Raw genomic sequence first — 9646 nt, 5'->3', positions numbered from 1 at the left:
TGTACCTCCACATCTGGAGTAAATCTTGATCTCCCCTCTCTCATCTCAGTCCATCCAGAGAGTTTGGTCACGGAGAGAGAGAGGGAGGGAGGGAGACTGAGGGAGAGAGAGGGAGGGAGAGAGGGGGAAGTAGGGAGGGAGGGAGAGTAATTCAACCCCCCACTCTGCAGGAGCAGTCCCGTAAGGTGCAGCAGTGTTTCAGGTAGTTCAAAGCAGAAGGTGCCTCAGCTCTATAAAATCTCTTTTTAAGACTCCCAGATCTCTGTCTTAATTCCTGACTGAGCTGTTTACAGTGAAGGCCTCTGTGTCTGCACTGTTGGTGTGTGTGTTGACGTGCATGGTCTGCTGTTGGTGACCAGATGTTTCTGTCGTCGACGTGCAGTTGATTTCACAAAAGTGATATTGCAGGCGTTTGTTTTCGTCTGGTGTGGGTGTAAATGAGAGGCACACACATGGGACTGGGAGTGTGTGTAAGAGTGAGTGTGAGCGTGTGTGTGTGTGTGAGAGCGTGTGTGGCTAAAGGTGTCAGATAGATTCCAGTTCAGTCCCTCCTCCCTCCCTCAGTCATAGTCCCAGTCCCTCCTCCCTCAGACATAGTCCCAGTCCCTCCTCCCTCAGACATAGTCCCAGTCCCTCCTCCCTCCCTCAGACATAGTCCCAGTCCCTCCTCCCTCCCTCAGACATAGTCCCAGTCCCTCCTCCCTCCCTCAGACATAGTCCCAGTCTCTCCTCCCTCCCTCAGACATAGTCCCAGTCCCTCCTCCCTCCCTCAGACATAGTCCCAGTCCCTCCTCCCTCCCTCAGTCATAGTCCCAGTCCCTCCTCGCTCCCTCAGTCATAGTCCCAGTCCCTCCTCCCTCAGACATAGTCCCAGTCTCTCCTCCCTCCCTCAGACATAGTCCCAGTCCCTCCTCGCTCCCTCAGTCATAGTCCCAGTCCCTCCTCCCTCAGACATAGTCCCAGTCCCTCCTCCCTCAGACATAGTCCCAGCCCCTCCTCCCTCAGACATAGTCCCAGTCCCTCCTCCCTCAGACATAGTCCCAGTCCCTCCTCCCTCCCTCAGACATAGTCCCAGTCCCTCCTCCCTCAGACATAGTCCCAGCCCCTCCTCCCTCAGACATAGTCCCAGTCCCTCCTCCCTCCCTCAGACATAGTCCCAGTCCCTCCTCCCTCCCTCAGACATAGTCCCAGTCCCTCCTCCCTCAGACATAGTCCCAGCCCCTCCTCCCTCAGACATAGTCCCAGTCCCTCCTCCCTCCCTCAGACATAGTCCCAGTCCCTCCTCCCTCAGACATAGTCCCAGTCCCTCCTCCCTCAGACATAGTCCCAGTCCCTCCTCCCTCAGACATAGTCCCAGTCCCTCCTCCCTCCCTCAGACATAGTCCCAGTCCCTCCTCCCTCCCTCAGACATAGTCCCAGTCCCTCCTCCCTCAGACATAGTCCCAGCCCCTCCTCCCTCAGACATAGTCCCAGTCCCTCCTCCCTCCCTCAGACATAGTCCCAGTCCCTCCTCCCTCCCTCAGACATAGTCCCAGTCCCTCCTCCCTCAGACATAGTCCCAGTCCCTCCTCCCTCCCTCAGACATAGTCCCAGTCCCTCCTCCCTCAGACATAGTCCCAGTCCCTCCTCCCTCCCTCAGACATAGTCCCAGTCCCTCCTCCCTCAGACATAGTCCCAGTCCCTCCTCCCTCCCTCAGACATAGTCCCAGTCCCTCCTCCCTCAGACATAGTCCCAGTCCCTCCTCCCTCCCTCAGACATAGTCCCAGTCCCTCCTCCCTCAGACATAGTCCCAGTCCCTCCTCCCTCCCTCAGTCATAGTCCCAGTCCCTCCTCCCTCCCTCAGTCATAGTCCCAGTCCCTCCTCCCTCAGTCATAGTCCCAGTCCCTCCTCCCTCCCTCAGTCATAGTCCCAGTCCCTCCTCCCTCAGTCATAGTCCCAGTCCCTCCTCCCTCAGTCATAGTCCCAGTCCCTCCTCCCTCCCTCAGACATAGTCCCAGTCCCTCCTCCCTCCCTCAGACATAGTCCCAGTCCCTCCTCCCTCCCTCAGACATAGTCCCAGTCCCTCCTCCCTCCCTCAGACATAGTCCCAGTCCCTCCTCCCTCAGACATAGTCCCAGTCCCTCCTCCCTCCCTCAGACATAGTCCCAGTCCCTCCTCCCTCAGACATAGTCCCAGTCCCTCCTCCCTCCCTCAGACATAGTCCCAGTCCCTCCTCCCTCAGACATAGTCCCAGTCCCTCCTCCCTCCCTCAGTCATAGTCCCAGTCCCTCCTCCCTCCCTCAGTCATAGTCCCAGTCCCTCCTCCCTCAGTCATAGTCCCAGTCCCTCCTCCCTCCCTCAGTCATAGTCCCAGTCCCTCCTCCCTCAGTCATAGTCCCAGTCCCTCCTCCCTCAGTCATAGTCCCAGTCCCTCCTCCCTCCCTCAGACATAGTCCCAGTCCCTCCTCCCTCCCTCAGACATAGTCCCAGTCCCTCCTCCCTCAGTCATAGTCCCAGTCCCTCCTCCCTCAGTCATAGTCCCAGTCCCTCCTCCCTCCCTCAGACATAGTCCCAGTCCCTCCTCCCTCCCTCAGTCATAGTCCCAGTCCCTCCTCCCTCCCTCAGACATAGTCCCAGTCCCTCCTCCCTCCCTCAGACACAGTGACCCTGTGGAGCAGAAGTGGAGTCCACAGCAGCATACGCATTGTGAGGAGAACACCAGAACAGCCCACATCAACACACATGGAACACTACCAGATTCTACTGCTGTGGACCTGGAGCCTGCTGCCAGGTGAGGGGGGGGGGAGACAATGACACAGTGACAGTGAGTGAATAAGTGAGAGGGAGTGAGAGAGAGAGTGGTAAACAGTGTATTGAGAGGAACAGAGAATAAGCTTTTTTGGTATTTTGATTCATACGTGGATTATAAAGAATTGTTTAACATTTGGTGTGACCTGCATCAGGGTTAGATGTACTTTCAAGAGAGTCTATGTGTGACTATAAACTTTATATGCATTTTACAGTTATATGGGACAACACCAGCAAGTACTGTAAAGCTGTATCATGCAGGAGTGGACTGCACAGGACATGTAAAGTCTGTGCTCTAACTAGCAGTGAGTCTCATGTCTGGGTGTCTAGATGCCCACCTGCTCTTTCCATATCTAGAGCCTTGAATGGGTTAGATGACCACAGTTTATTTTAAGACAAATGTTCTCAAACTTCACCTACTAAAACGATAACCCATCAAAGGTACTAACATGTCATCTCTCCAGGGGGTAGACAGAAGATGATGCTTTGGTTAGGAAAGCTCACAACTTTCTACAGAATACAGAGACCAGTCTGCAGGAGGAGGAGTGTGTCCTGTCCTCTCTCTCTGTGTCCTGTCCTCTCTGTGTCCTGTCCTCTCTCTCTGTGTCCTGTCCTCTCTATGTGTCCTGTCCTCTCTGTGTCCTGTCCTCTTTCTGTGTCCTGTCCTCTCTATGTGTCCTGTCCTCTGTGTCCTGTCCTCTCTCTGTGTCCTGTCCTCTCTCTGTGTCCTGTCCTCTCTCTCTGTGTCCTGTCCTCTCTCTGTGTCCTGTCCTCTCTCTGTGTCCTGTCCTCTCTCTCTGTGTCCTGTCCTCTCTCTCTGTGTCCTGTCCTCTCTGTGTGTCCTGTCCCCTCTCTCTGTGTCCTGTCCTCTCTCTGTGTCCTGTCCTCTCTCTCTGTGTCCTGTCCTCTCTCTCTGTGTCCTGTCCCCTCTCGGTGTCCTGTCCTCTCTCTGTGTCCTGTCCTCTCTGTGTGTCCTGTCCTCTCAGTGTCCTGTCCTCTCTTTGTCCTGTCCACTCTGTGTGTCCTGTCCTCTCTCTGTGTCCTGTCCCCTCTCTGTGTCCTGTCCTCTCTGTGTGTATTGTCCTCTCTCTGTGTCCTGTCCTCTCTATGTGTACTGTCCTCTCTGTGTCCTGTCCTCTCTGTGTGTCCTGTCCTCTGTCTGTGTCCTTTCCTCTCTGTGTCCTGTCCTCTCTCTGCGTTCTGTCCTCTCTGTGTGTCCTGTCCTCTCTCTGTGTCCTGTCCTCTCTCTCTGTGTCCTGTCCTCTCTCTGTTTCCTGTCCTCTCTGTGTCCTGTCCTCTCTCTCTGTCCTGTCCTCTCTCTGTTTCCTGTCCTCTCTGTGTCCTGTCTTCTCTCTGTGTCCTGTCCTCTCTGTGTCCTGTCCTCTCTGTGTGAGTACAGAGACCAGTCAGCGGGAGGAGGAGCTGAGAAGATCAACTGACACTGCTCTTCAGCATGGTTGGCTTCAGTATGGGCACATATGGTCTATGTTTAATGAGAAATATTAGCCAAAGTCGAGGCCTTTGGGGCTAGAATGGGAATTCCAGCCCTTGTCTAATGCGAGTACGTAATCAGTCTCTCACTCTGCCACCAGGCTGGGGCTGTTGTGCTTGGCAGGGCTGCGGTGTGGAGTGGTAAAGTAAACTTTGCTCGTAAAAAAGTTGACACATTAGCTCAACTTCACTTCTATCTTCATTCGCTATTGAGAAGAGGTGTGAACCTTCCTGATGTTGGAAACAGTTGAGCCTCCTCAGTCCCACTCCAGAGTCTGAGCACCCCCGTGATTCTTCAGACAACACTGTCTTTAAACACCCACCGGCCACATGCACACAATAAACCACAGGGAACCTTTTAAGCACTCAGCTCATCAAAGCAGCCTGTAAAACGTATCCACTCGAGATCGAACCAAACCCTGCCCTGGTCCACACGGGGAGTCTGGAGGGTCAACAGCATGGGGACTGTCCAGTTGTTGGGTTGTGTTGGTTTAGTGTGATGTGCCTGTTGGTGTTTGTTGGGGCAGTGTGAGAATGAGTGAGAATCTCCAAAAGTTCCAGACCCAACAGGAGAATGTTTGGTGTTTGTTGGACATTGTTGGGGCCGTGTGAACTGAGGTGCTGATAGGCTAAAAGAGAGACATCTTCGCCTCTGCAGGGACGTGTGTCCTGTCCTCTCTGTGTCCTGTCCTCTCTCTGTGTGTCCTGTCCTCTCTCTGTGTCCTGTCCTCTCTCTGTGTCCTGTCCTCTCTGTGTCCTGTCCTCTCTCTGTGTCCTGTCCTCTCTGTGTCCTGTCCTGTCTGTGAGGAAGTGACTGAAGCTGGGGTTATTGCAGTAGTCTGGCCTAACTGTCAGCCCATTATTAAGGATATTGGGCAGGATGTAAAAAAAAGATGTCTGATCTTCAGTCTGTCACCTTGTCCTGCAGCTTGCCAAGCCCCACCTCCTTCTGTCAATCACATATTGGAAATGTAATTTTACAAACATTTTGAAAAATGACACTGAAATCATTCATTTTGCTTCAATAAGATGACAAAGCACTTACCATTCAATCTTCAAAGTGAAATTTAACTGTCATAAAGGTTCTTAGACAGTCAGGCACGCATTACTAATATGTCACAATTACGTGAACAAAAATAGCAAAAGAATGGTTCGGAAAATATCCTCACCTTTTTAAAAAACAAAAAAGATCAACCAAGTGTCAAAAACATTTAAAGAAACTAGACAATCAGCCACAAGGCTGCTATGTGGTCTAAGATATCAGCTTTTTACATACTCGAGCGTTTCATCTGGATCATAACTGAGGCATCCTCGCAGAGCCAAGTCTTTTAGACAGCTCAGATAAATCTGGATCCTCGGGCCCTCCTCAAACAGAAGCTGATCTCACTAGCTGTTACCAAACAAATACAACCTCAGGGCATGAACACGTATAAATCATTTCTTTTCCACAATTTACTTTTTTGCAGCAGCCAAGATGATCAGAACTTCTATCTTGGCAGCCTCTGACTAAACTGCCTCGCAGGGCCTCGCAGCAATGGCAGACTGTCGTTTAAACAGCTTTATCCCCCATTCACTATTTCGGGCTGTAAACATTCAAGCTATGATCCTTAATCACCACTGACCTACAGCAGCTGTTTCTGTTTCATACTCAAGCCCTGATAGTCATGATAGCATAACGTCATGTCTTCCTCTATGCACTCACTTCACCTGCCAACATCCAGTTGTCGATATTTAGCGTCATGGAAAGCCAGTCTCACTGTGAGGCTCCGAGAGCCAAAATGAAAGGTGCACCAGATGTCTTTATTCCACATCCCGTCAGCTTGATGAATCCAAGTCAGTTAGATAACGCTCTGAGTTCTAATATTGTGCTGTTTTTGACAGAGCGGGAAAGGAGCCCTGGTCTGATTGAGTATGATTACTTTTAAAGCTGCTTCTCTCTCATGCACTCTCTGTCTCTCTCATGTTAGACGGGAGCCAAGAATTCTCATTTTCTGTCATTCAGCTAAGTGATGATACAATTTGTTCCTTTAAATCAATGAGCCAGCCAGTAACAGCGAAGAGGGCTTTGTACACAGCCACAGTTCTATTCAGAAATCACTTTACAGGCCATACAAGACCCTCTCAAGAACTGACCCCTTTTTATTTTGGTTTACAACTAAATCCTGTCAGAACAACACCTCGTAATAAGTTGCCTGAGAGGACGTGGAAAATTCAGGTGAAATAAGAGCTCCAAGATAAAGGGTGAGTTTTAGAAACAGGGGAACATTCAGGAAGTTGAGGATGAAAGTTTGGCCTGATCCTCTTTCTCTGGTCTTCTAGTCATCTGGTCCATGTTTTTCCGCTGCTCACTATTTCCTGGAAAGGAAATTATAGTTGAATTTTGATATGACATCATCAGTCAGAAACCCCCCCCCCGCCCCTCTCGCTGTCAGCATCCTTCCTCCTCCACCAGGACAAAGCTGCTGTGTGGACGGAGAGAGAGAGAGAGAGAGAGAGAGAGAGAGAGAGAGAGAGAGAGAGAGAGAGAGAGAGGAGAGAGAGAGAGAGAGAGAGAGAGAGAGAGAGAGAGAGAGAGAGAGAGAGAGAGAGATGAGAGAGAGAGAGAGAGAGAGAGAGAGAGAGAGAGAGAGAGAGAGAGAGAGAGAGAGAGAGAGAGAGAGAGAGTGTGCAGGAGAAGAAGAGAAGAGGGGCTAGCTTGATCAGCTTACTCACACACTGTAATGTGGTGAGCTGGTGTCTCTATTGTCTTGCCTTTGGGCTGATCACATGGCATTCCCTCCACTGAAGACTGTCTGATACAATTTGATCAGAAGTGTTATGTATTGAATGGCACATCCTGGCTGTGTGACATATCATGGTGGCATGCAAATATTCAGGGACCACTGAGTTGTCGTGATTCCATGGATGTAACATACTTACTGTAAGTCGCTCGCTCTGGATAAGAGCGTCTGCAAAAAAAAAAAAAAAAGAAGACTAAATGACTAACATGCAGAACTGTCACTACACACTTTCACATTCACAAAACGGATAACATGACTTAGTTACTCTGCTTCTCACACCAGTGGCTCATCTGGTGTGATGTGTGTGTTCCAGGTCTCCAGCACTGCTTCAACTTTGACACCAGGAAATCCAAGATCATTTGGGGCTCCAAGGAGGCCCAGTTTGGATACACCGTCCAGCAGCACGAGACAGAAGGACACAAGTGGTAACTTCTCTCCTTCTCCACACACCTGAACATTCACCATCACACCTGTACCTTTACCATGAACAAATGTCTCTCTGCTCACCTTGGAAAGATCTGCACAGAGACACATACTACAAGAGACAGAGCACAGTTGAGTTTCGAGACCTATTAAAATGTAGCCTGTCTCTTGGATATCAAAATAAAAAAATGTCTTCTTCTTAACAGGCTCAATATAGTCATGCTTATTTCCTCAGCTCTACATCAGAGCACTTGCCTGTGGCTGTTTCCGCTTACTACATCTCCTAAGTGGAGCATATCATCAGACTGCTGGACATTATCCATGGTCCTTTACCTTTAAAATTACAGTCTTTGATTTGTTCTAACTGCGTTCCAGAAGGCTCGACATCTATTTTGATGTCAGCGTAAGCTTGGTCGGTAGGCTAGTATCGGTCCTTGGCCGCTGTTGCCATCAACTGTCTGGGGCGTCTGGGTCTAGTCTGAAAGCGATCACATTGCACATCTAACCTTCCATGTTGAAAGCACGTTGTCATTCCCCGCGGCTACTAGTTATGTCAGTGACACTGACATGACAGTGACACTCCTGCTCGATGGTATTGTTTAAGTATTGTGATGCATGGGATCACTTATAACGTGTAATGGCGTCCGTGTAAAATCACATAGCTTGAGTTTGAATCTTTTTACGTTGAGGCTTTTATCACGGAGCCCAGTTGAAATTGCGTAACATACCTCGTCCTCTTTCTGTTTTTCAACTGGAAGTCTCCCAGCCGTGATGAATATCTTGCGGTTTCCCAAGATTGCGAAATATTTCGCCCTTTGAAGTCCCAGGTAAATAAGCGGAAAATACTTGAGCATTTGTCTAGCAACCTGTTCGTTTGTGTCCTGAGGCCACTGATGGCTTTGGAAAATATGTGTTGTGGTCTCTTATTCCCTGGCCTCCCTCTGCGCGTCCCAGCACTGGCTGATGAGTGGCGGAGAATAACAGAGTTTGCGATGCTACAGAGCCCTTGCTTTTCACGAGAGCCTGGAGAGATTGTCTACTCTTCACATTTAGTGAAAGAGATGTGCAGTACTAGTCTCACACACATAAAACTTACATTCAGTGCTTGGAAATGTATTTAGCCCCTGTTGAATTAGCCTCAGTCATATATGCAGGCCTGAATTCTAATTTCCTGGAGATAATTACCTCCGGAGAATTTAGACATTGTGCCAGCACATTTCTCCGTTAATAGCCTTGCCATTGACTGTTGATAAATGACCATTGTCATTTAAAATGTAATATCACTGACAGTTTCCATCGCTGGGGCGATCTGTCACTGCCATCCCTGATCATCTCATGCTGAGTGGTCTGCTGGGTCAGGTGAGAGGCCAGAAACCACACAGAAAGCTTTGGCCCGTCTAACAGGGTCTGACCTTGTGACTGGAGGCTCCTTTGGTGGAAGAGAAAGCCATGCTGAGAGATGGCAGCTGTGTCGGCCTGTGTGTCTAGTCTGTGGATCGGTTCCTCTGATCTCTCTGTGCGGTGTCTGTTTCTGGGTGTTTAGTCTGCTGGTGTGTTGGTATTCTCTGTTCGCCCCTCAGCGCTGTGAGACCACTGTCAGGGTCAAGGGTCATGGCCATGTTTACAGAGGAACATCTAAAGCTGTTTCCAGTCTACATAACATGATAACACGCACTCTCAGTAGTCAGTGGAACTGCCTGGGCCTCATATTCATGTCAGACCTTGGATGTTGAGGGTTACCGCTAAAAGCGCTGTGAATGACTTCTGTGAATGACGCTGTGAATGACTTCAGATCCGTTTAGAATAGAATCAAGAAGAGATCCACCAACGTCAAGTTTGAATCAAATGAAAACCAAAACGGTGTCAGAAACATTGTACCAACTCTCTGGCCACTGTCTGAGCCAAACATGCAGGATGCTAATTGACCGAGGCCTGTGCCCTCTGGGATGACAAGCTCTCTGTTCTGTGTTAAACAGCTTGAGGTATGAAGGCTCATAATCATTCCACAGGCCTGAGGTTTGGGATGTGGTTTGTCAACGCTCCCCCTAGCCAGTTTGATCTGGATGTGAAATACATTAGTCGATTAAGAGTTGGCAGGCTTTGCTGTGGAGTATCCTAAAACCTAAACAGACATGTTCCCACCAGAGAGCAGCTCCACCCTGC

This window comes from Osmerus eperlanus, chromosome 5 (assembly GCF_963692335.1).
Source record: "Osmerus eperlanus chromosome 5, fOsmEpe2.1, whole genome shotgun sequence".
NCBI lineage: Eukaryota > Metazoa > Chordata > Actinopteri > Osmeriformes > Osmeridae > Osmerus > Osmerus eperlanus.
The sequence above is the reverse complement of the archived record's forward strand: the minus strand, read 5'-3'. Positions refer to the sequence as shown.